Source organism: Neophocaena asiaeorientalis, unplaced genomic scaffold (genome assembly GCF_003031525.2).
Source record: "Neophocaena asiaeorientalis asiaeorientalis breed wild unplaced genomic scaffold, Neophocaena_asiaeorientalis_V1.1 scaffold165, whole genome shotgun sequence".
In the NCBI taxonomy this organism is placed as follows: domain Eukaryota; kingdom Metazoa; phylum Chordata; class Mammalia; order Artiodactyla; family Phocoenidae; genus Neophocaena; species Neophocaena asiaeorientalis.
The window spans coordinates 1724412-1751795 of NW_020173918.1; the positions used below are offsets into that span (position 1 = coordinate 1724412).

General features: G+C 42.7%; 2 protein-coding genes across 6 annotated transcripts in view; one reads left to right on the forward strand and one right to left on the reverse strand.

The window, feature by feature from the left end:
* The window catches only part of LOC112404125 (cytidine monophosphate-N-acetylneuraminic acid hydroxylase), a 256651-nt gene extending 232993 nt beyond the window's left edge, over nt 1–23658 (reverse strand). For all 3 annotated transcript variants that reach the window (XM_024751969.1, XM_024751964.1, XM_024751959.1), the window contains exons 1-2: nt 23590–23658; nt 46–180 (exon numbers count right to left, since the gene is read on the reverse strand). The gene's annotated coding sequence lies outside the window, so the exon portion shown is untranslated. The remainder of the gene's footprint in view (nt 1–45; nt 181–23589) is intronic.
* The window catches only part of CARMIL1 (capping protein regulator and myosin 1 linker 1), a 319600-nt gene that overhangs the window by 82259 nt on the left and 209957 nt on the right, over nt 1–27384 (forward strand). The window lies entirely within an intron of this gene.

Sequence of the window (27384 nt, forward strand, 5' to 3'; positions counted from 1 at the left end):
GGGTTGCAGTCAAGGTTTCATCCATCTCTGAAGGATGTCGCTTACCTTGGATACCCTTCTTCCTAAAGGTGTTTCCAGTCTTGGCCTGTTTCCATATGGGTAGCGTCCACAGGGGGCTGGTTTTCCTTGCCACCTCTTTTAAAGCTTATCAGACTGTCTCTCCAGTGCTCACCCAGCAAGCTGTATAGTAAGCAGAAAAACAAGCCCATTAAACTAAGAATCCAATGCTGAGTTTCTCTGTCCCCGCCAACCTCAGTAGAAAACAGTGACAAAGTATGTATGGAATACAATTACACGATGCATATACTTAAACACTTGAAACCAGCATGATAGGGGACCTTCTTAATGCTTTTCCAAGTATGGAATTTTCATTTCAGAATGGGGAGCTGGATGCCTGCGTTTTATTTAATCCCTCATCTCACTGGGAGTAGGAGGGAACAGGTAAAGGAGAGGAGAGTCTTCATTTTGACCACAGCTCCAAGGTTCCGTAAGAGTCATTTTGCTACCCGTAGAGTAGACTGGAACAGACCTACTCTCCTGTAACTGTGTTTATTTTTGAGGGTGTGTAGTCATGAGCTCAGTGGTCAAAGATAAAGCCACGCATCGCCTGGCTGTTCAAAAGAAGCGTGGAAAGTAATTGTAAACTGTTTGTGTGATATGCTTGCTCATAGGAGTGAAAAATAGGGATATTCGGTATTTTGTACCGTCCCAATGGAGTCTTGTAGTCACTCTGTGTGGGATGGTAGAGCACTAGGAGATTTGTCTGCCTCAAAGCTCTCCCACTCTGTGGGCTGTTCTACGTAAGAAGTGGAAAGACCAAAGCGTAGCTAGGGGTTGAACTAGAGTTTTGGTCTACGAAGCAAGTTTCATTGAGTACCTTCTGGGTGAGAGTTAGAGTATCATTTAAGGACATTGGCCTTGGAATCACAGACCCCAGTCAGAATCCTGGCTCAGCCACTTTCTAGCTGTGTGGCCTCCAGCAAATTTACCGTTTTTGTCTTAGCTTCCTCACCTGTAAAACTGGAAAAGAGTGATAATGCCTACTCATAGGATTATTTTGAGAACTAGATAAGATGACGCACACAGAGCATTTAGCACGGGGCCTGACTCACTGAGGGCTGTTTGTGGTTAGTGTCACTGCTGACCTACGTATGGAAAAAATACATAATGCGAGCCCAGTGAGGGCATGAGACACATGTATACTTTTAGGAAAGAGAGAGGGACTACCAGCCTGCTGTGATGTGGATGGGAGAGACTTTATGGAGGGGCTGGGATTGGGGCCGCCGTGTTGTACAACTCCGGGAGCAGCCTTCACACTATCGTCTTTGTGAATGGGTCCCTCTGACTGCTGCAGGTGGACTGGTTGGGATTTTGAATGGGACCGTGAAGGATAGGTGGCATTTGGATGGATGGAAGAGGGGTGAGGGTATACTTGGTAGGAATAAACAAGGTTCTTTCAGAGGAAGGTGAGGCCTCCCAGCTGGCAGGAGAGCTGTTTGCACTGAGGATGAGTAGGCAGGCTTTGAGGCTCCAGGTGGTTCCGGGAATTTGCTGCTTTCCAGTTACAGAAAGCTGGGTGGAGTGAACCTTCTGGTGTAATGGATACAGGTCAGGGGGAAATGCGTGTGTTCTCTTCCCACTGTCTTCACTGAGAATTCCTTGTGTATGGCTAGGATTGCATATTCCCCAAAAGGCACTTTGCTGTGATAGCCTTTTAGTCTGGATAAGCCGACATATCCAAACAAAACACTCCCTTATTTTCTCTACGATTAAAAAATTTTTTCTTTACCATTACTCAGACCTCTTTCTCTTAAATACCACATTTGCTCCATCTGTGAAGAGACGAAGGTGTTGTGCGCCTTGTCCCCTGCTTCAATTGGTACAGTCTTAAATTTCTTCTTAACTTCTCTATGCAGTTTTTCCTTTCCTCTTCTTACCTCTATGAAGTTTATTCTGCTCTCTATGGGCTCTCAAAGGCTTTAAGAAAACCATGGCATAAGTTAGGTGGCAAGAAAAAAATTTCCTTATCATTAGACTTCTGTTTTTTTTTTTCTTTTTTTTTTTCGATGCATGTCTTTGGTAGATTTCAATTTTGAGGCTATAATAAAACCATAGTGACCAGAAGTAAATAGTATATTCAATTAACTTGTAAATAACTTTAGCTCTGTAAACCTTCCAGCTATTTTAAACGACACAGTTTTATTGGATATTAAGTATTACATGATGCCGTAAAGCAGGGTCAGCAAACTTTTCCTATAGAGGGCCAGGTAGCAAATATTTTAGGCTTGCACGTCAGTTCTCTGTGGCACGTCCTCAGCTCTGCCTTTGTAGTATGAAAGCAGCTATGGGCAACAGATAAATAGTTGCATATAGCTTTTTGCAATAAAACTTTATTTATAAAAATAGATAGCAGACTGCTTCAGAGAGTCAAATTTGGTCCACTAACCCTGCCCTAAAGGAAAGAGATTTTGTTGGATTGGAAAGGTAAGTGGCAAATTAAAAGTAGGCACATCACAACATTTTCAGATAATTAATTCCACCCAAAACCTTGAAAAAAATTTTCTCCTATTGTTTGGATTAAACTTCATGTTTAATAATGAGTTTGTGAATAAACCCCAAACATCTTTATCTATAGTTTTTTAAAAAAGTCTAGGATCTAAGGTTCAAAACAAGCCTCTCTTTATTAAGCAACCATTTATTGTTTTCTTTGTACCAGACACTGTGTAGGTCATTGGAAGTTCACAAATAATTTAGGCACAGACCTTTCCTCTAGGGAGCCACAGTCTAGACAGTGCATCGTTGTTGCCAAATGAGGGCCCATGCCTTGGACCACATCAAATTTACTGCTCAGTGTATCAAGGAACCTGCATCGAAAAAGAGACTTTTTGGGGGGGGGACACTCATCTTTTCTTTCTCTGTTGTATATCCACCTGGGACTTCTGTGTTTTTGTTTCTCTTTATTTGCGTGTTGTTAGAAAAGTCTGCTCAAAGAATTTACAAGTGGTGAAAATATTTATTTTGGTACTCGGTTGCCAGCACTCTCAGTCTTGATAATTCAAGAGGTTGTGTGTTTTCGTGCCCTTTGTAGTTTTATCTTAGTCACCTTACATCATTTTGTGAATTTTTGTCAGCTCTCCCCATCAAATTATAGACCAGCCCCACCAGATTGCAGAGGGTAATATGCTAATAGTATCGAAATACACAGGTGTAGAGAATTGTCCTGTGTCTAGTCACCTTTCCAGAGTGTTCTTTGGACCTGAGCCGTTCTGGCCTCTGCAGACTGGGTGGAGTTATTGGGCAGTTCATGAAGGAGAAGGCTCTAAAGTCCAAGTGGGTGTGGAATGTGAGTTCTCCGACCCCAAGTGGTGTGGCCCATTGAGCACTGTGGGTTGGCGCAATTGGACAGGTATCCGTGATTCTGATAGCGGAGGACCTTGGGAGCCAGGCTGAAATTTACATGTGATGGAATGGAGGACAGATAGAACGTTGTTCCCGAAGTAGGAGTATGGCCTGAGGAGGTGATTCCCTTTCGAGGGATTGTTCGTTTTATCAACAAAATGCAAGGGAGTTGGAGAGAGAGGGAGCAGACTCGGCTTCAAGATGAGAAAGATCTGGGCTCAGGTGACTTTGGAAAAGGCTTTGGAAGAAAGAGGGCTTTCATTTCTTTTTACTTTACATAATTATAAAAAGTATCCCAGGGCTTCCCTGGTGGCGCTGTGGTTGAGAGTCCGCCTGCTGATGCAGGGGACACAGGTTAATGTGCTTTAGTAGAGTTTATTGAGGTGAGAGGAAGCAGTTGGGGTTGAGGGAAGAACATTTAAAGAATAGAAATAAAAAGATACATTTTTACAAATACAGTTGGCAGAGTATGTCAGTGATGAAGACACAATGAGGGAGTGAATATAAAAATATGTAACTGGCCGCGGTTTATATATTCCTCTATAAAAAATACAGAGGAAAAGCCTTTTTTGTTTTGATGAAATAGTGGCTTGCTTTGAAGTAGAGGGAAATTCTACTTTGCCCTTTGCGGTCATGAAGGGTCAGCTGGTGGGAATAAGATGGGCTCAGATGGTGGTATTTGAGGGTGCCTAGGACTGTCTGTGTAAGGTTTTAAACATATATAGATGTAGAAGAAAAGCATCGCGCCTATCTGAAGTATTTTAGAAATGGAAAACAAAAATAATATATTGCAAAGGCACAATTTCCACAAATATATAACAATTCATAGAGAAGAGTGTGATCTGCTTCTGGTGACATTAATCGAGTCACTCTCTACCAGGTGGGATGAAATCTAAATTTAAATCTATTGTTAGTATTTTGGCATTTTTTTCCCTTCAACGGGATAATCACTTTCTTATTTTTTAGTGTCCCAATTACCTTGGAATTAAAGTCCTGAGATGGAAAACTATGAATTATAGATTCAAAAACTTACTATGGAAAATTTGTTCTTGAGAACAAATTATTACCGGAAGTTTTAAATATCTGCAAAAATAGAATAGCATAATGAACCTCCCATCTATTTTCTGTTTTGAAGATACAGAAATTCAGAATAATTGTTTTCAAGAAGTGAATGCCGATTGTCCCCTGTGTTCTATCTGGGGACAAAGCCTGAAGCGCAGGGGCATGACACGGTGGGACCTTCCCTAGCCCAGCTCAGATGCAGCAAAAACACTCTAGTTTTTTGTCTGTTTTTGCCAATGTTGATGCTCAGGTCCTCCTGTGGCCAGCAGCACTCAGCATCTGTACCAAAGGTGATGCCTCTATTGAGACACTAACCAAAAACTTCTGGCCGGCGTTCTGGTTCTAGCTAAAGCTAGACTAACTAAATTCTGCAGTGCCAGCCCAGTCACTGCACACCAGGTACTTGGGCTTCTGATAGCTGTCTCTTCTACAGGAGGGTGGGTTTGCACTGGTGTGCCTGTGGGGTGATGGTTAAGGCTGCACTGGGCCAGCCCCCACCCGCTCTGCGCTGAGTGGAAGCCGTGTGCCTGCATGGCACTGCAGGGGCATTGGCTTGTTTTTCCTTAGCACCGGCTGAAAATCGTTTCTGTTTTTAGATTTGCTTTCAGAATGTTACCTCTGGAGAAGGGAATACACGGATGTGTAGCTACCACTTAAGCTCCCTGTTCTTAGTTTTGCCCCTACCTCATTGCCCTGAGAAATTAATTTTTGAAAGTCCCAACAGGCAGTGCCTTCCATGATGAGTATACATTCTGTAATCATTGCTAATAATTGGGAGTATTTTGTTATGTAATTCGTTTATGGTGGTTTTCGTTTCCTCCTGGCAAGTCTGAAATTATCAGCCTCAAAAGCATGGCTGCCTGGGATTTTTATGAATAGATGTAGTACTGTTTGATTTTTCCCATCCATTCATCCATCCAGGCCTCCAGTAAACATTTATTGATATCTACTGTGTTTTGAATACTTTGCTAGATGCTGGGGACACAGTGATTACTAAAATAATCTTCCCTTAAAGAGTTCATAGGCTAGGGGGGGCAGTTAGACACCAAAAGAGTTAGTAACAGTGAGCTAAGTGCGGTGATAAAGATAGGTGCAGCCTTTCAGGAGAACACAGTCAGCTAAGGCATATGGTGGACGGAAGGGAGGAGAGGACACCATGGGGAATTTCACTCTTGTTAAGGTGAAGAGTGGTGAGACTGTGGGCTGGAGATGTAACACCGTTGCTCTGTGACAGAGTCAGGTCTGTTCAGCTTGCTGATGAGGTGTGGGGGAGTCTGTCAAAGGGATACAAGTAGTGTAGCAACATAGATACATTTGTGTTCTGGAAAAGTCTCTCGTGTTTATGTGCAGTCTGGTTTTCAGGGGCCAGGGACTGGAAACTCAGGGAATGCTGAGGTGCTTCAACTGTTCATTCATGCATTTCATTAAGTAAACCTTTCCTGAGCACCTGCTATGTGCCCTGCTCTGTTCTAGGCACATGGAATATTCGTTCACAGAGGAGAACCAAAAAGAGAAATAGTAGTAAGATTTTTTGAAGTTATTAATACCAAATAAATTGCAGTTCATGATCATGCCAAACTTTTGAATACACGCTTGTTTTATAAAGGAATAAGCTGATTTGGGGTATTTTATCTTGGATTTGAGCCACGTCTGTGGTGCAAATTAGTAAAGTTTTATTAAATCAGCTCTTGAGGTTTCAAAGATTGATTATTCCAGTCTGTAGATTATTCTAGGCTGTAGACTCTCATTTTTCTGTTCATTAGCACCTCTACCAGAGACTGGGGAGGAGGGAGGAGAGTGAAACTTCTGTTTGACTTGCTACTTGTTAGCAGATTTGGTAAAGAAAGTGATGAGATTAATATTTCATATAAAAAATTGGATTGCAAGTTGTCTATGGTCTTGTTCTAGTCTGTAGTTCTTACTCTCTCTGAAGCCTGGGTAACCCCATGTCTAGATGTATCTGGTGGGTGTGTGTCTCACACACTGAGGGGTCAGATTAACCTTGGAAATTTGATGTGAGCAAATAGCCCAGGAATTAATATACTTTATTATTTTACCTATCACATTAATCGTTTGCAGTGTGAAATAAGTTACCCTGGTCTGATATAAGACATGGAATTTATTTTGCTATTCCTCTGATCTTTATTTTTACTTGCACTTTGCTGGTATAGTTTAGGAGTAGGAATTTGAAAATAAAAACAAATGACAATTCCCTGAGACTTTGGAGAGGTGATAGTACCTACCTCCTAGGGTCAAGGTGAGGATCGTATGAATTAATATAATCAATGCCTAAGGTCCAGCACTTGGTAAATATTATATAAATATTGGCCATTATTACGGATCTATATACTTTTGAAAATCAGTCGAACTTTGTGTGAAATTAATAAGCAACAGGTGAGAATCAGGACAATACTAGATGATACAATATCTAGATAATATATGACAATACGGCATATGGGACTAGATAATATAAAATTATATCACCTTTTACTTCACTAACAAGGGCAGACTAGACGTTTTAAAATACTTAGGTTCAAAGAAAGTTAAAAGTGTTTATACATGTAGACTTAACGTTTGAAAACTTCTTACTACGAACTGAGGAACAGGTAAATATAGCATTTCGGCTGTGACTTTTCTTCAACAGTCCCCAAAATAATAACTCTGAAGAACGCATGCAGAAACATCAAAGTCTGTGACTGAATATTAGATAGCTCAGTTTATCAGGCACTGTGCTCACCAGCCCTATTTCAAGACAAACGAAACATTAATGTAAATTGTTCTGAATTTTCTAAGAGGGCTACTCTTCCTTAAGTAGAGGACGTACAGACTCTTAAATAGCAGTATATATTCTGCAGTTCAGCGGCTTTTCAAGCTACGATTTTTATAACCATCTTTTGGATTTGAAGATGCAGAATCTGGAATTTCTACTTTTGTTCGATTCAGCAAGCCCTTCTCTAGGATGCAACTGGCGAAGATGTTGAGCACAACGAGAGGGAGGGACGGAAACTAAAGCGACTTGTTTCTTGGCTGCAGCGACCTCTAAGCAAAATGAACCAGCTATACACATGGGTGGTGATGACTTTATAATTACAATTAGAATAGTTTTAGTACAAGAATGAGGCCTTGGAGGGAAAAATGTAAACATGTAGGCATTGTACGAACTGGAGAATAATCACCAGTCGTGACTATGGACCCCTTTTCCAGTGGGTAATGACTTCTTGGACTCTGGCTATGAGTTGACAGATGGATTCTGTCATTTTGGGTATCTTTTGGAAAAATGAAAAGGAAACAGGGGAAGCATATTCATAAGGAGAAAAAGAGAAGGGACCTTGAGCGGGTGGGCAAGTGGGAGCAAATGTCTCAAGTGCATGGAGCCTCCAGACCTTGTGAATCACGTTGTGATTGCAGCATCACACCTGTCATGTGTCTGCGGGTGTTTGGAAATAGTCTTGATATCCACGAGCTGATAAATGTTACGCTTGGCATTGTTCTCGAAAACTCCAGGAGAATTAAGGCCGGAGAGTATTGAAAGGCCAGTGTTCCTTATGGTGATATCTGTCCTAGTTGAAAGAGCTGAAGTTCTGTGATAGGAATGACGCTTCCTGTTATATTAATCCTGCAGCTTTCCAAGGTATTTAGTCAGACAATGGCATTATTATTTTTTCATCTTTCAATATGGATTTCTCCATTTATTTACGAGATAGACTTTACCTAGAACGTAGGAACAACTAGCTGAAGGGGAATTCAGCTTTCATTCCTTTTTGCTGGGGATTTCCTCCATCACGGCCGGGGAAACCCACACACCCTTGTTTGCAAATTCAGCCTTCATCAGGCATTTCCAAGTGCCTGGAACTGTACCATGCACTGTGCTTCTCTCACCTCTGGATACCCTCCCTACTGAAAATGTGCTGATCTAATTCAGAAGATAAGAGGAGGACTTGCATGCCTTATGTGGAGCCTGCTATGGACTAAACGTTTGTGTTCCCCCAAATTCATCTGTTGAAGCCCTAATCCCAATGTGATGTTATTTGGAGGCAGAGCCTTTGAGAAGTAATTAGGTAATGAGGGTGGAGCCCTCATGATGGAATTAGTGTTCTTACAAGAAGAGACCAGAAAGCTAGCTCTTTCTCTCTCTGCCATGAGTGGATACAGCAAGAAGGCATCTATTGGCAACCAGGAGGAGGGCTCTTATCAGGAACGAAATTGACTGGTACCTTTAGCCCGGACCTCTCAGCCCTCTGGAACTGTGAGAAGTAAACATTGTTGTTTAAGCCACTCAGTCTAAGGGTATTCGTTATACCAGTCCAAGCAGACTAGGACAGGGTTTATGGGCAACTTTAAAGGAATCTGTCCTTCAGCCTTTCATTAAATGTTAAAAAATTATGGTACTGTCCATTATATATACTTTTTATAACCTCAAGTTATTTTTAAGTCAAGTATTTAAAAACTGTTAGCTGATTAAGTCAGATTGGAGGTAGTTGATCACTTTTCTTTAAAGTCTAAAATGGAATAATTGCTGGAGCTGAATATCAGTGTTTTTTATTCTAGACACTCTGAAACATGAATACTCATGCTGGAAATTCTTGAGTCAGCATGTGAAAAGAAAAAGGCAGTGTCTGCCCAGCGATCAGAGCCAGCTAAGCAGGGAAAGGCAGGCTAATGCTGGTATGGGCACAGCAATGGAGCTTTCGTCTGCCTTGTTCTCTGGATATAGGACTCATGATAATTACGAGCAGTATGCGTTATCAGCAGAATGCAGTTCAGAAATTAAGAATCAGCAAGCTGACATCTGGGTTTTCTGCGTAGAATTTCCTCTGTGAGACTAGCCAGTGGTGGTGCATTAGATGCTAGGAAGCCATCCACTCAGTTGTTAAACAGATGATTGACTTGTAGTTTGTAAGATTTTTTTTTTCTGGTGGCCATTGCCTAGTTAAAAACAAAGACTTTAAAATATTGCAAGAATAGAGTACTGCAATAATAATAATATAATAATAATAATAAAATATCCTAGATATGCTGTGAACTTTTTCCTAAAAATAGCCCCTGTGATTAGGCTCCCTGCCCTTTCACATTTGTTGTTTTGAGGTCTCATTTTCCAGTGCTGTAATGATTGATATTACTAATATATGTTAGTAGATTTGTCTCCAGGTTTCTCCTAAAGCTCTGGAATATGCCTGTTATTATCCGGCAACTTTTTAAAGGGGAGTTTTTCTAGATTCTTTACATTTCTTAAACAACCAAGATGACTCTTTAAAAAGTCATAATTTTTGGCTTTTATGACTTCATATGTTTTCAAACATGTGAAAGAGCTTTTAGGGTTGGTTGCACAATTTGATCTGAAATAAATAAATAAAACTAAAATAAATCCGATGGTGTACTTCATAAGAAATGTTTAGCTAATTTAGAGGTAGCTTTTGGTACTCTGCAGGGAACCTTATATTTCAATGATAGGTGCTACTTATTCACTATTATTCACAAATATTTCACTGATGTCTTCATATTAGGGTAGGTGGCTGGTGGTATTACTGGCTGGTGGTATTTCCCACCAACAGGGCATTGCACTTCACAGGTGATCTTTTCCGGAGAACTTTGGTAATTACACTGCCATACTTGAATGTGGAACCCAACTCTGGACATTAAAGGATAAAGGGCTACTGGGCTGTCTATCCCAGGATATTGGACAGATGATCACTGGAGAGGCAGCAGCTGGCAGGAGCCCTAATAATCTTCTGTGGTTGGGCCTCAAGAATTTCATCTCTCTTCCTTCTCACACAGCTGCCTCTATGGTATTGAGATCTTACTCAGGATGATGGGTTGAATGAAGTTGGTCTGGAATTGCACTGTCTCCTTCAGAAGTGTTCAGGAATCATTAGAGCTTGACTGTTCAATACAATAGCCACTAGCCACATGTACCTGTTTAGATTTAGTAAATTAATTACGAGATATAATTATGTTATATTTACATTAAAATTTCCTCTGTTGCACTAGCTGCACTGCAAAGGCTCCAAAAGGAACACGTGGCTAGTGGCTACCATATTGAATTGCATTCCAAGGTCTTTAGGACACCGACATCTATGGAGATGCAGTGGCACGCCCCAGGTCACGTAGCTAGTGAGCACAGAATCAGGAGTTTGCGCTAGTTTAGCAATTAAAAAATGTATATGTCATGCAGCTCTTCAGTTTTGGACATCATAATTTGAATTAAAACGTTTGTCCCTGGAGTATTTACATCCTTCTTCCAAAGTCTGTGAGAGAGACTCAATAATAGAATTAGAGATTAGTTCTTACTACATAATTCTAGTTTTATAAATATTTGTGATTCACCTTAGGCTGTGTGTACACGTGCTTGCATGTGTGTACAGTGGTAGTTTGCCACATGTGCTATATTGCTAACCCTGGTCTATATGATGCCCATCACATAGAGGACATGGGGATCTAGAATCACAGGGTATTGGAGTTGGACAGGACTTTTGAAGGTATCTAGTTTAACCTTGCACGTACTCTTTTGTTTTGTTTTGTTTTGTTTTTTGTGGTACGCGGGTCTCTCACTGTTGTGGCCTCTCCTGTTGCGGAGCACAGGCTCCGGATGCGCAGGCCCAGCGGCCACGGCTCACGGGCCCAGCCGCTCCGTGACAAGTGGGATCCTCCTGGACCGGGGCACGAACCCGTGTCCCCTGCATTGGCAGGTGGACTCCCAACCACTGTGCCACCAGGGAAGCCCTGCACATACTCTTGACAAGGCTGTTGATGGTGAGAGAACTTCTAAAAGAGTTCATTTCTTTCCACAACTTCTAATCTTGTTTTTTTTTTTTTTTAGTATCAAGCTAACATGTTCCTTCCTTTAATTTCTACACATTGGTCCAAGTTGGCTCACAAAAAAAGTTTACTCCCTCTGATATGCAGCCCTGTCAATACTTGAAGACTGTTTTCCTGTCATTCCTATGTCTTTTCTCCTATATGCTAAGTAGGCCTACTTCCGTCAGCTATGCCTTGTGTGACATGTTTTGCAAACCTCTCACCATCCTGCTTGCTTCTGTCTGGACAAACTCCACAGGATGGCTTAGATCTGTGTGACTGAAAATTTCATCTTTCATCTGAATGTATCTCATGGCTAGGTACATTCAGAAAATGGCAAGCCTTTCTTGAAGGAAAAAAATGGCCACTATTATCCACCTGTGGGAGACATAGTAACTTAGTTTTTTTGGTAAGAAGTAATACAGTTGTCTGTAATAAATATGTATTACTTTTATAATCAGAAAATATTATATAATTTTAATAAAAGCACTGTTTCTCTTTCCAATCACTATATTGGGTAGAGTTTGGATGTAGTGAGTGAAACAAGAAAGTAATGTTCCCAACCTCCCTCCATCTCTCCCTCCTTCCCTCCCTCCCTTTCTTTCTTCCTTCATCCCGTTCATTCACCAATCTTTGTGTGCCTGCTGTGTGTCAAGAACCATGGCACTGGGGACACAGAGGTGAAGGAGAGAGGTTTCTTCCTTGAAGAGGGCATAAGTGAGTGGTAGAATTATTCCAGCAATTGGGAAGGATGCAGCAGGACATGTTTAATTCTCTGTGATGACACTTATCAACCATATGATCCCCAGCAGGTCTTTCTGTCTGTCCTTGCTTTTGAATTTCTGAAATGGGAATGGTCCTTGGAGTAGCTTCCTCCTAGGATCGTTCTAAGCCTTAAAATCAAGATGATAGTACACGGTAGGTGAGACTTCTGTGAAGATCATGGCTATTACTGTTGTGCTCTGATTGTTGTTACTGATGAATAATACCTTTTTGGAGGGAGGTCGAGTGACTAATTGCCCATGTTAATTTCTCTTTCTTTTTCACGTATTTCTTCCCCGTATCCAGTTCTTTCACCATTTTATTATGAAAATTTCCAAGCATATAGAAAAGTTGAAAGACTGTTACAGTGAATACCCACATACCACCACCTAGTTTCTACCTTTTACATTTTACTCTGTCACATAATCTGTCCATCTCTCTGTCATTATCCACTGTTAATGAACTTGTATTTACAGAGCTGATACGTGGTAGTCATTTTCTCCGGGAACTGGAGCCCTTCCCACCATGGTTTTGTCTCTCTTCCCAACACTGGTAATGATGGTTAGGATGATGGCGTGGGTACTCAGCGCAAAGTACTACATTATTAACTCATTTAATCTTTATAATGATGCTAGTAGACAAATGCTGTAATTTATCTCCATTTTATAGAAGGGGAAACTGAGGCACAGGGAGATGAAATGTTGTGTCCCAAATCACACAACTAGTAAGGAAAAAAATGAGAAATCTGGTAATCACTCTGGTTAGGCTAGGTTTAAAAATTTTTTTTCTAATCTATAGAATTAATGGAAAAAATTTGAGATACCATTTATGATCATGAAAAGTAACCTCTGCGTTTGTCTTCAACTGCTAGTTTGTGGCCACTGCTGTGCCAGGAGCTGGGGTTATGCAGGTGATGAAGTCATGGTCTTCTCCCAACAAGGCCATCATGAGTTGTTGGAAGAATCAGTGTTTTAATATCAACAATTTTGCTGGAATAGTTAGAAATGAAGGATTTCAGTAAAGGAAAGTTACATTATGTATCTAGTTTTACTTCAAAGAAACCTTACACATAAACGTTTGCTTTTTGGGGGTGTTTGTGACAGGATAAAGGATTCCAGCAAATGAACACTACCTATTTGGAAGTGTCTTACTATTTATAGACTTATTTTCTTTTGCCTTAGCAGAGGAAAATAATTTGGGGGAAATGTATCCAAGGATTATTTACTTTACCCATAAAACATATTCTCATTAATGGTATTGTAAAGTGTGCCTTAATTACACTTACCAAGGCATCTTACCACTTAAAAAAAATACTGTTCCTTCAATATGTTTTCCCTTTTATCTTTTTTTTTTTTTTTTTTGCGGTACGCGGGCCTCTCACTGTTGTGGCCTCTCCCGTGGCGGAGCACAGGTTCTGGACGCGCAGGCTCAGCGGCTATGGCTCACGGGCCCAGCCGCGGATAGCGGCACGTGGGATCCTCCGGGACCGGGGCACGAACCCGTGTCCCCCACATCGGCAGGCGGACTCTCAACCACTGCGCCACCAGGGAAGCCCTCTTTTTTTTTTTTTTTAAATAAATCTTATTTATTTTTGGCTGTATTGGGTCTTCATTGCTGCACGCGGGCTTTCTCTAGTTGCAGTGAGCAGGGGCTACTGTTCGTTGTGGTGCGCGGGCTTCTCATTGTGGTGGCTACTCTTGTTGCGGAGCATGGGCTCTAGGAGCGCAGGCTTCAGTAGTTGTGGCATGCGGGCTCAGTAGTTGTGGCGCATGGGCCTAGTTGCTCCGGGGCATGTGGGATCTTCCCGGACCATGGCTCGAACCCGTGTCCCCTGCATTGGTAGGCGGATTCTTAACCACTGCGCCACCAGGGAAGTTCTCCCTTTTATCATTTTCAACATTTTTGTTTCAGTTTACCAGTACAGCACAAAAAGTGCAAATTACAACCTCAACAGGGGCCAGGAGCCTCGCCCAGGTGGCTCACATCAGTGAGTATGTGGACATGTTTCTGTGTCTCGCTGCTCCCAGGCCCATTGCCTTAGGAATGTACACTGTTGTGGCAGGGATGGAGTGAGGAACACATTAGGGAGGGTGTACAGGATGCAGAAACAAGGGGCAGCCATGACACCCTTAATCAACATTGGTTGAATGGCACAGTAAAGAATTTTTTTTTTTTTTTTGCGGTACGCAGGCCTCTCACTGTCGCGGCCTCTCCCGTTGTGGAGCACAGGCTCCGGACGCGCAGGCTCAGCGGCCATGGCTCACGGGCCCAGCCGCTCCGCGGCATGTGGGATCTTCCCGGACCGGGGCATGAACCCGTGTCCCCTGCATTGGCAGGTGGACTCTCAACCACTGCGCCACCAGGGAAGCCCAAGAATTTTTATACATCAAGAACAAAAGCATCCTTTGTGTTAAATGCTTAGCACTACTGGAAATTTAGAAACTTCCTGCTCCAGGCTCACTGGCTTCTTTGGGTGGGGTAAGGCTTTTTTAAATTACAGTTAAAAAAAAAAAAAAAAGAAGCTAAAATAAAGTATTTTCAGTTGACCCTCTTTGGGGCCACTCCTTGATCAGTATCTGTGAGTAAGATTGTTAACTGAAGAATGCCTCTTCTAGTCGGAAATGAGATAATATGCAGTTTTGTTTTCATTTTTCCTGTTAAAGGATTTAAAAAGGTGTTTTCATTTACGTATAAGTAAAAATCTGAGAACCTCTTCAGTAATCACTCATATATCGTTATTTACTTTTTTGAATCAGTGAGCTGCCTGAGCATTGCAAGGCATCCTTATTAGCATTCCTCTAAAGGTGCTCTTACAGATGATAATTTTGTATAGAGGATGGAGGAAGTAAGAAAATTGCATTTGTCTTCCTGTTGAGGTGAGACACTTGCAAGGGGAAGATAGTTTCTAGCAGGGTGATGAAGCCTGTTGTTCATGCTGTGGTGTTGACTGTTCTTCTGGTTGGCTGCCTTGACCGTGGGGGTCCTTGTGATTCCCACATGACACAAATTCTAAATACGATTCCGTGCCTCGCCCTCCTCCCAGAGTCTTTCCTGCTCAGTGGTGATTTCTTGACTGGTGGGTAACACTCAAGCCCTTCTTTATCCCCTTCAGGGCATGCAGACTCCCGGTGAAAAAGCCAAGCCGATTTATTTTGACAGCACTTCCTGGAGGGCTTTCCCCATTTCTTTCCAGGAAAAATTAAAATTGCTCTGCTTTTTAAAAAAATTTTTTTCTTTAAGGACTATTTCATAAAAGCCACAGCATTATAAACAGCTTAATAGCAGTGTTGTAACGTTGTTTTGAAAAGTCCTCACTTGGTCACGGAACTGAAAGAAAGAGCTCTTCCAGGACCCATTGCCCACATCCTTGCTTCCTAAAGCCCTGGGGGCAAAAGCATCCCAGGAAAATCAGTAAATATCATACCTTAGTCTTTAGGTAGTTTCACTAACTCACAGTAACAAAGTCTGTTTTTTGTTTCGATAGGAAGTTAAAGGAAGTTCTTCCTTAACCTAAATGTAGAGAACGATAGGGCCACAGGGTCCCTTAGAAGTGGTCTTGGTCATACTCTGCAGAGATGAGAAAATGAGTGCATCAAGGGTAGGGGGCTCACCGAACGTGGAATAGCTCGTTAGTGATTGCTGGTCCGGTGCTTTCTTCACTCCATGGAGCCATTTTCGTTAAGGTCTCTTGTCCCAAGCTGATTAACAATTTTCACGTAGATAGCCAGTTGATGAAAGAGGCTGGTGAGAGGCTTCATCGAAGAGGCTGTCATTCAGCAAACACTTTTGGGGGAGTGAGTTACCAAGATATAAAGATGATTGAAGCCTGGTCCTGCCCTCAAGGAGCAGATAGTCCAGAAAAGTGTTTGAAGGCGTTTACAGTTTTCAAGTTCTTTCTAGCCCAGTGATTCTAGCTTCTTTTTCCAAAAAAAATTTGTGTTATTTTCATATCTCCACAAAAACAAATGCCTGGTGGTTAAACTGTCATAAAAAGTGAGATACCAAGTTGTAGTGTACAGTGTCTGAGGCGGGGAATGCAGGCCGATTGGCCCAAGTTCACATCAAGAGAGCATCGTCAAGTAGATGGTCGGAATAGAAATCTGGATGGTTTGGGGAAATGGCAGCAAATAGACCTTGGGGAACAAGCACTCAACAGGAATGGGGGCAATTGTGAATGTGGGCCGGGATATTGATGAGTCTAAAAAGGCAGAGGGTAAGTGATGAAAGTTGCAGCTATAGGCACCAACCAAAGAAAGGGGTTTTTTGTTTTTTTTTTTGGCTGCGTCACACGGCATGCACAGATCTTAGTTCCCCAACCAGGGATCGAACCTGTGTCCCCTGCAGTGGAAGGGCGGAGACCCTACCACTGGACCACCAGGGAATTCCCAGAAAGGGTCTTTTTTATGTGCACTCTAGTGGTTCCCGTGGAGGGACCATTTTTGGACGCACTTGTTTTCTGTCAAGTGCACAGCACGGTGTTCGCTGGAGAAGTGCTGCTTAATCTGGGTAAAGGATGGTTTGTTGTCTGGCTTATCTCTAGTAAGTTGGCTGTCATCTCTTTCCCCCCTAATGTATTCCTAGGCCTTCCCTTACTCTCAGTATAGTTTTCCTGGAGAATCCATGACATTTGAAATCTTACTTTAGGCACTTCAAATCAGGCAGATACACTCTTTGCATATGTACAGATTTGAAATAAATTTAGGTTTATTTCCATAGCTATGTGGGGGGTGTGTGGGGGACATGTATACACCTTTTCCTGGATTATCATTTAATATTGATGCTGTCATTTGGCGCAAATTCGGGTGTTTTAAGAGTATTGGGAGGGCTTCCCTGGTGGCGCAGCGGTTGAGAGTCCGCCTGCTGATGCAGGGGACACGGGTTCATGCCCCAGTGCGGGAAGATCCCACATGCTGCGGAGTGGCTGTGCTCCGCAGCGGGAGAGGCCACAATAGTGAGAGGCCCACATACCGCAAAAAAAATAAAAAATAAAAAAATAAGAGTATTGGGAGGAAAAGGATTCGTTTCCTAAGCAATCAGAAAAGGGGTCACATCTCTGAATATTTACTTCAAAAGAGACATGGATGGAGGAAGAACTGTTTACAAATTAATGAATGAGACAATTATAATGTTTTTCCGACGTGGATGGAGCTTTGCATCTCTAATAGTGAGATCCAGTGATATTCGTGACTAGGATCTGTTCCTCCAAGAGCTTTCAACTAGGGATAATTCATCTGTTTGCGCTCAGAAATCACAGCCATGACACGCCTCTTTAACGACTCAGAGGCAACGGAACGCACAAATAGAGAAATTAGCACGTATATGAAAATAATGCATATTCCCCCCCTCCTCCAAAGGTCTCCCTACATAGGAGTGTCAGTAGCGTCCTCCATTTGAGTTAATCCTTTGCTTAATGTGAAGTGCTTAGGATGAGGGACCAGTGCATCTTTTAATTACCAACTAGCCTGTTATTTAGTGGGAAGGGGCTGGTTTTTGGAAGCTTGACGTTACTGAGGCTCATTTATGTGATAGTCACATGCAGAGGACACAGGCTTGCTGTCTTCAGGTCAGGAGAGGGGAGACTTAGATTGGGCAGCCGCCTCCTTTCTACCAGACACTATGCTGAATGAAGTGTGACGTGGACAAGCTCTTTGAGGTGTGTAGGAATTGTTGCCCGACACGAGAAGACGCTGAGGTGAGGAGTAAATCAGGTGACTCACGGTTCAAGCACCACAGCTTGGTTTAAGGTGGTGATGACAAGCACTGACAGTGAGAGGCTCACCCCACAGGGGGAGCTGCTGGGAACACGGGTGTAGGAACTGATGGATGTGGGTTCAAATTCTGACTCCTTTCAGTGTCCTTGGGGCAAGTTAAATTAAACCTCTCTGTGTCTAGGTTTCCTCATCTATAACACGAGGATTATGGTACCTTCTGTACAGAGTTAAATGCAATGAGGGAAGTGCCTCCCCATTCCTGGCTTACAGCAGACTTCAAAAATATCTTCCTTCCTTGCTTCCTCCTCCCAGGCAGTTCTTAAGAGGAAGAGTAGTTGTGAACTAGCGTATCTTTTGATACATATCTGAAAGATACTATATGAGTGGTCCAGAGTGGAAGGCCAGTGTTTGTGTCTAGATAAAGCCTGGGTTCCCTGCTTGTGCAGGTATAATACAGACGGCAGGGGCTGCCCAGCTGCTGGGGCTGTCGTTCCAAATACATCTGCTAATGAAGGATTCTGGACTTCCCGTCTTCACGCTCTGCCCAAATGTGGCTGTAAACCTGCCCATGTGCTAGAGAAGATTCCTCGACGGCCGTGGTCCCTTTGACCAGGGATGCTTATAGGAGACCTGAATGGCCACCTTCTATTGGGGATGGGTGTGTATTTGGTGACTGGGTGTGAGTCAGGTTTCTGAAGATGGTTGCAAATTGGCAAGTTTTGTAAAAATGTCAGAGGTATCGAAACCAGATATCAAACCAGCCCTTGAACATTCAGAAAATATAAGAGGCTGGCTTCTAATGAGTGGAAAACAAAAGTTTCTGCTAACTTATTAAATTGGAAAATAACACTAATGAATGTGTAGGCATGGTTTGGATGGAACCTGCTCTGTTTATGTCCTTTATGTAATCATTAGAGAACTTGTAAACCAAATTATGCCTGGGGGAAATTTTAAATCCAATTTCAGTCAACTTATTGGTATGTTAGGGGAATTAAAAAAATGGTTTAGCTTGGCCTTTCAGAGAGCTGTTATACTGTTTGAACCATGACTACTATTATTATTATTAGACAGCTAATATTTATTGAATTGTTGTTGTTGGCTGGGCCCCGTGCTGGAAAGTTTTTACATCCTCGCATCTAATCTTCACAACACTCATAGGAAGCGGATACTGTATTGTGTCCATGGACAGCTGAGGATGTGAGGTGTAGGGAGATTAGATAATTTGCCTAACACCACTGGTAAGCAGTAGAGCTGGCTCAGGCATATCCGTCTTGAGAAACTCTGTAGCATCATCTAGAATTATGTCTGTGGGAATTGTGTGACATGCAGAATTCATGCCATATGTCTGCAGCTTCCATTTCTGTTCTATTCCTCTCTGTCTTCAGTTCTTCACCTTAACATCTACATGTAAATCATGGTAATTTAGCAAAATCTATGGTGAACCCACTTAGCATTTTCACTGAAAAAACCTAAAGACTGTAAGGTGAAATCTCTGGAACTTGGTTCTTCCGGTGCCCATTCTGATTGCATTAGCTTCTCTCTGTGTTAGACCAACACGCATCTTCCTGGAAGCTTTTCCTTCCTGCATATCTTTGGAAGAATTGGAATCAGTTTTCCTGCCATGAAGGTGTCTCAGGGTATCAAAATGACATTTTAAGTATAACGATGGAATTTTGACTCATCGCCCTTTTTTCTAAAATGCTTTATGCAGATTATATCCCTGCCCCTGGCTGTACTTAAATGGTATTGGCCAAAGTTTTTTTCAGGATTAAGATGGGGAACTTTTTGGACTCATATGTTGAAGGTCCTTTAAAAACTTATAATTTGGGGAATGAAAAAAATCGCTTATGAAGGAAATGTGTTTTTTCCTAACAGTGGCTATCAAAGTGATAAGCCAAGTGATGCCACACAGCTGGCAACCTTCTGGGCAGGAAACCTGTAGCAGAGCAGAATCGGCCTTACTCCGCTTTAGCATTTAAAACACCATCACCACCAGCGTGTTCATTGTCGTGGGAAACGCGTCTGAAGCCACTGCCCGTATACAGCATTTTGCCTTATCGCTACGGTGGGGCAGGGGTGGGTGGGATGTCTGAGTATCTGCTCGCTGAAAGGAAGCATCAGTTTGGACTTGACCAGGCTGCGTTTTGAAAGACCAGGCCAACCAAGCCGTCCTGAGGAGGCCCTTCCAGATTCCAAGAAGCATAAATTCCAAGATTTATGATATAGATAGTTCTAATTTTGTGCATTTCCTAGGTATTGAATAGTACTTTTGGCTCTGTTTATAATGTATTTAGTATACTTATGCTTATTTCATAGGAACTAACACGCTCTTGAACAATTTTGAATTATTTTAATGGTTTATATTTGCTTTATCTTTGCTTTTAGAACACCGTTGTGTCTCAGTTCAGATTTAAGAATGTTGTTCAGGGATGCAGTCACCAATTTTAATATCCTTCCTGTGGGGGAAATTATATGTTACACGTACAAACTGTATATATATATATAATTATGCTATATGTTATTGGTTTGTGATATACAGGTTATATGTTATGTTATATGTATAATATAACATATATAACATTGATTATCCTCTAACCTATAGTTTCTAGAAACATATTGGAGTTACAAAATAAGGATAGTCTTTTAACTGTTCTTCTTTTAACTATTTATGGGAGACACCGCACCATATCAGTTATACGTAACATAGGAATGCAGCCTTGCTTGTTTGTAAAATGAATAACGTTTTGTTCTTCTGTAAGTATCACAGTGTTCCTGGGATTTAGTATCCTCATTCTCAGAATGAAGGAATTTAACTGACAACTTCTGAGGTCAGCTCTAAACTGATTGAATTGCCCTGTTAATCTCTTGGGTCTTGCAATTTAGTGATATAACTGGGGTTAGCCTGAGTGTTTCAAAAGCAAGATTAATGAAAGCTCATTCTCCAGCTGTCGGGTTAGGAGATTATTCAAGAACGTTGCCCTGTCATTTGAACCTGGGTTGCTGATGAATAAGCCAGCATCATTATCCTGGGACCACCTCATTAATCGAGCCACAGCCTGACCGCTGCATCTTCTCCACCATCTAGTTGTGGAGCCAGCATCTTGCATCAGGTGCACTGTTCGGACCCGCGGAAGGTCTGACACCAACCCTGTTCATCCAGACAGCATTTTCTAGACCCATGTCTCAGCTCACTTGAATTCGGTAACCAAGGATTTACATGTAGTTTTTTTTCCCCCCCTCATTTTCAACTGATTTGCCTTTTTATATCTTCCTAATTTCTGCTCTTTTCCAACAAAACTATGGATGTACACTGTATAACGGCCTGCCTTTAATCTTCTGCTTTGATTTTCTCAACTGAAAAATGGTGATACTAACTTCAGCCCTTTCATTCGTTTTGGGAAGAAAAATGAGCTAACTGATGCCACAAAGTGCTTTGAATTTAGAGCAGGAGGGAAGTTCAATTAAAATAAGAATCTTCTATCTTTATTTTTATGTGACATTTAAAATGTTAGCATTGAATACGCATCAGGGAGGGAAATCTCATTTTGAATGTCATTGATAGAATGATGGCCGAGAAGATATTAGAGTTGCATTGCAGAAACTAAGAAAATGCGTTTAAAAATGATTAGAACCAAGCCATCTACTGTTTCCTTTCAAATAGGAGAATTAGATGGTGACTGTAGGGTATAACAGAAAATAAGAATGCGTACTTCAAGATTTTACACATCTATTTAGTATATATCCTTTTAACTCAATTTCAAGGAAATAGTGTTATGTTTAGTTCAGGAATGTTCCTCTGTGTGGTGAGCTGTATGGTTCAATCTGGTGGCAACTAGCCACAGGTAGCTATTTTAATTAAAATTATAATCAGATGAAATTAAAATTTTAGTTAGTCCCATTTTAAGTGCTTAGTAGCCACATGTGGCTAGTGGCTACAGTATTGGAGAGTCCAGATATAGAACATTTCCAGAAGGTTCTGTGAGACAGTACTACTCTAGAGGAACTGGAAAAAGGCAAAAGAAAATTCCCTTCCTCTTCCTCCCCCCAGTTGCTTTTTAGAATTCAGATAGAATCTCTGGCCTTATATTATTAAATTTTAAATGTACATTTGAAATGGTTAAGGGAAGCAAAAGGCGTTTGGGCAGAGAAGAACCACTTACTTCCAAACATCATTTGTTTCCCTACTGAGAACAAACATGCTTTTCAGAACAACACTTGGAAAATCTTGGAACCAGTTCTTTGCTCTCAAGTTGCACTTCTTCCATAATTGTTTTCTTACTTAAGTAACGTTACCCAGACCAATACAGTAGTCGCTTAATCATGTACCATCTTCAGTTGTTATATAATTATTTCATGGGTATAAACCAAACTGTTGCCTTTAGCAAAATAACTAATATATTCCAAATCCACTCGGTTCACAAATCCATTCGGGCTCTGTCATCAAAGCATATCCACTTCTCCCCACTCCCACTGACCACTCTGGTCCCAGCCACCACCCTCTCTCTCGCAAGTTATCGCAGTTGCCTCCTGACTGGTTCCCCGCGTCTGTTCTTTTGCCCTCTCACCCACTTTCCAGTCTGTTCTCAACATGGCAGTCAGAGAGATCATTTTAAATGTCAGGTCACATCACTCTTGTGCTCAAAATCCCTCAGTGGCTTCCCCTTTTATTCCAAGTAAAAGTGAAAGTGTGGACAGTGGATTGTAGCGCCTCACGGGTCTCACAGCCCTGTCTGACCTCACCGGTTCTCATTCCCCTCAAGCCACAGTGAGCTCTTCTTTCTCCTCCAAGTACCACAGGCATTAATCTTGCCTCGGGAATATGCTGTGTTTGCCTTTGCCACTTCGTCTGCCTGGACCACTCTTATCCAAGATGTCCACATGGCTGATTCCTTCACTTGTTTTAGATGTTTTTCAACATCACTTCATAATGAGATCTCACCAAACTATTTAAAAATGCCACCTACCCACCACCCCCTCTCCAGGAGTGCCCACACAGCACTCACTCTTCCGTTTTCCTGCTTCTCCATAACATTCGTCACCATCTGACATACCTTATTTTTACTTATTTATTTGTGTGTAGTCTGTCTCCTCCTGGTAGACTCTAAGCTGCTTGAAGGCAGGGCTTTATGTCTTTTTATCCTTAACGTCTACAAGGCAGACAACCATAATCTAATGAATGAATGGATGACTTACATATTTAATGGCAATAGTACAAAAAAGAATAAGATAGGTGCATTTAAAAGAGAATTCTACTTTTTTGGAACCAAAGAGTGCTAATTTAATGAAATTCATTTTAGCAAGAGATAGAGAAACACAAAGACACACCTTCCGGCATAATCCTGCCTCTACCCCGTTCCCCTCTGAGATGACTCTGGGTTCAGCCTCCACTTTTTGAGGGCTCTGCCAGAGACCTCTGTTGTTCTCCCTCCTAGTCTTGAGGGGCCACAGAGAGGAGAGTTTGGACCAGGGCTCCAGGGCTTCTATGTGGACAACTTGGAAAAGAAAAAGAACTTGGGGCTGCAGTCTGGGCTGATCCTTGGGCAGACCAGCCAGTCCTTTGCGGACATTCAAAGAAGGCAGAAGAGGGATCCTCTTGGTGTTGGAGCTGGGCTGCACGGGTATGTGTGTCTGAGGAAGCAGGGGCCATGGGGGAAGGAGCCAGCCAGAGTGTGCTGCCTTGGGAGGGGAGGTGATGAGCTATACAAATAGAAATCTAGAAACAGAGAGACAGAGAGTTCTTGGCCCGCGCCGGGAAGTGGTTGATACCAGACTGGGGTGCCCGGCCTGTTTCTGGCATAGCTGGGGAGAGGGGAAAGCTTGGGAGTGGTCGGGAGCAAAAAAAAATAAAGGGGTCACTTACAGTTTGCTGGTTCCTACGGAGGCAGGGAGGAGGAGGCATAGCCACACGGAGAGCCAGTTGCTAATTTCTACATTAAAGGGCGTAGCAACAGCAGTGTTTGCGCTTGAGGGATGTCAGCTTTTCACTTCCTCCCATTGTGCAAAGGCTGGGTTTGGCTTAGAAAGCTCTGCCCCAAGTTTCACTTTATCTGGCAACTTTGAGCCATTGGGCACAACGTTCAGGTGGGGTTCTTTGAACAGGTGAGTGATGTTTCTGTGTCCCCAGAGCAAAAAACACTTCTCCACATAGCAAATCTCATTTATCTGAAGTTTCAAGGAAGAAAAACATGCTCTATTTACAAAACTAGGTTTCCTCTCTTTGGCATGTCCTTTCATTATGCCTGCATTTTAAAGATAAGTTTCCTTCTGTTTAAATGGTCTATTAATTGTCAGTTAAAATAACATGTGATTTTTTTTTCCCCTATATTTTGTACGAAGTCTGTCCCATCAGTACCCTGACCCACCTTTTGTAATTTGTTTCGTTTTGTGGACTTAACTCTGTTGCTCTGTTGGCACAATCAAGGGCAAAATCAAGGTCTGGAGAGCCTTAGGACGCCTGAAATCATTTATTGGAGTGGATTTTGCTTTTCCTGCATCTGTTGTTAGAAATGACATTCCCAGCCCGTGGGAGCTGCAAAAAACTAGAGTCTTTCTGTAGTGAATTTTTGAGTAAAGAAGTTCTTCGAACACAGTAGGCAAAAGGCAGGGATGTCAGCGTTTGGCATTGCTACACCTTTCCTCTGCTAGGTTACCGTTTTCTTGTTCTATTATTCTTTTTTTGGCAGGTGAGTTGGGGATTAGCTAGTAGATCTGTTTGAAGTGGGTCGAGATGAGCTGCAAACGACAGATTTTCAGGTACTTCCCTTATAGGATATGACTCTTACATAGGAAGGATGTGTGTATTATGTGGTAGCTGTCAGGAATAAACAGGCGTAACAGAATTTTTATAATTGGATTCAAAGACTGTAGCAACTCTTTTTACCTTCTGAACTCGAGTTTTTGCAGGTGGAAAGGGGGTGAGGCAGAGCAGTAAACTTTGACTAGGATGGATATGGCCCCTGCTCCCAGCTGCCTTACAGTCTGGTGGCGCTGTTAGATGTTACATATACAATTCCACCAATAATTAAAAGGTATTACTAAGGAAATGTGCAAATACTGGGAGAATATATGATCGGGAGACCTGCTCTAGTCTGGATTTTCTTAGGGAAGTTCTTTAGGTTAGGATTTGAAGGATGAGCAGGTGTGAATCACGTGAAGGTGAAGAAAGCGGGAAGGAAGAGCAGTTGGAGCAGAGGGTGGGGCAGGTCCCCTTGGGGGGACCAAGTACCAGTGTGGCTGAAACTGGAGGGGGGGTGGGGAGGAGAGGGAGGGAAAGGAGGCTGCAGGTGGAAGCAGGGATCAGTGGAGTCATGCAGAGCCACTGGAGAGCTTAAGCGGAGAAGCGATAAGATAATGTTTGGGTTTCTAGAAGATTGCATCAAGATTCTATATGGGCAGCTGACTTGGTGAGGCAAGATGGGTCTGTGGGGAGGCTATGGCATGTGGTACAGGAGCAAGATGATGGTGGCTTGGAGTACAGTCATTGCACTGGAGCTGGAGAGAAGTGACTGGATTTAAGAGATGTTTAGATTGCACTGAACTTGGTGAATGACTGAGGTAGGGAGTGACGTTGACAATGCCTGGATTTCTGGCTTGAGAAACTGTATGGATGGCCATGACTCATTACTGAGCTCAAACTCTTAGAGGAGGAGCAGATTCTGGAAGAAAGATCACATGCTGAGTTTAAGGTTCGGAGAGACATCCAAGTGGAGTTAGAGAGAGAGATCTGATGATCCAAGAATGATCCGGGCTGCACGTGAACTTGGGATTCCTCTGAGATCCATCGAAGTCGTGGAAGAGAATGGAAGGTAGCAGGGAGTAGGGAATGGATATGACCAGGGAGGTGGGTGGACAAACCTGTGGAAAAGAGAATTCCAAGCTTGAGGGCTGTGCCAGTGCTAAGGAGAAGTCTCATTCAGCTGTGCCCAGTGCTAAGGAGAAATCTTGTTAGGAAATGTTAAGAACTAAACACGGGGCTCAGTAACAAAGAGGTGATTGGGACCTCAGTGGAGCTGTGGGGACAGAAGCCAATTTTGAACAGTAGAGTGAATTTGAGGCAGAAAAATGAAGGCATGAGGTGCAGATCCTTTTTTGAGAAGTTGGGCTCAGAGGAAGGGGAGGGAGTTAGATGGAGCTACAAGAGGGGTGAAGAATCCAGGATACAGATCTAGATCTTGGGATCTCTCTATCTGGATATTTACATATGGAATGGAAGGCGTAGTTAGTCACTTAAAGTTCCTGCAAAGGTGGGCAGGATATAATCCAGAGCCCAGGTGAGGGGGTGGGCATTTACTTCCAGCACGGCAGAAGAAGAGGAAGATGAGAGGACAGATGTAGCCGCAGGGGCAGGCAGGTGTGGAGGGTTGGGGTGGGATGGTCAGCGGTACCATTCTGATGAAGTCTGTGTACTCAGTGGCGTAGGAGTGAAGTCGTTTTCCCAGATGCAGGAAGCGAAATCAACTCGTGGGTTAGACCTGTTCTCCAGCTGCACTTGGCAGACGCCACTGCAAACCTGGAATAGGTGGCTGGGTGGGTTCATCCAGGGTTGAGGTTTTTCTCTGTGGGCGTAATGGAAGGATAGGGCACACAGGCCGAAGGTATTAACAGTGGAGGAATGATGTCGGTGGGGTTTTAGTGGGATGAAGATGGGCTGGGGGGATGTAGGATGGTCAGTGACCTGGCAGGGTCAGGGCGCAAGTAACAGAGCGGCAGGCCCCGCTGAGGAGAGGGAAGGAAGCTGCATGTGCTTCGCAAGCTGTAATGTGTGTATACGTCACCGGGGGGTCCTATTAAACGGCAGGGTCTGATGCAGTGGGTCTGGGAGTGGGGCCGCAGATTCTGCATTTCTAAGAAGCTCCTAAGTGATGCCAGCCCCTCTGGCCCATGGGTCACACTGAAGGAGAAATTAGAAGGTTGTGGTCAGAGAGTGGGATGCATGAATTAGGAATCATAGAGCAGATAGACAGCACGGCCCAGGGAATGACTAAGGGGACCAAAAGGTCAAAGAATGAGAAGGCCACCTGATCACTGAGTCTTGCCGATGCATGACAATGATGCTAACGCTTACTGTTGGCAACACTGTTCTAAGCACCTTGTGTATATCCTCACAACGGTCCCCAGTGAGGTATGTATGATGATCCCTTATTTTACAGATGAGAAAGAGAGACACAGGGAGGCCATTCTCCACATCACCCACACTTGTGAGTGGCAGAGTCAGGATTCAAACTGGGACAGTAAAACTCCAGTACATCTCCAGAGTCCAGTGCCCTTATGTGAATGGCTGCATTACTGACCTCTGATCTCAGAAGTTGGAGAGGAGATGGTGTATAGAGACTTTTAGCCAGGTGTTAGCATCATCAGTGAGTAAAGTTAGGGTGTCTAAGAGAGTGCTAGTGTTTTTACAAGTTATCTCATTTAATCCTCACAGCTGTCATATAGAGCTTATGCCATACCCATTTTACAGGTAAGAAAATTAAGACTCAGAGATTATATCATTGAAGTGGGGGAATTGGCAAGTGAATTCAAATTGGTCTGAGTCGAAAGCCCATTCTTTTTATTTATTTATACAGCAGGTTCTTATTATCTATTTTATACATATTAGTGTATATGTGTCAATCCCAATCTCCCAATTCATCACACACACACACACCCGCCCCCC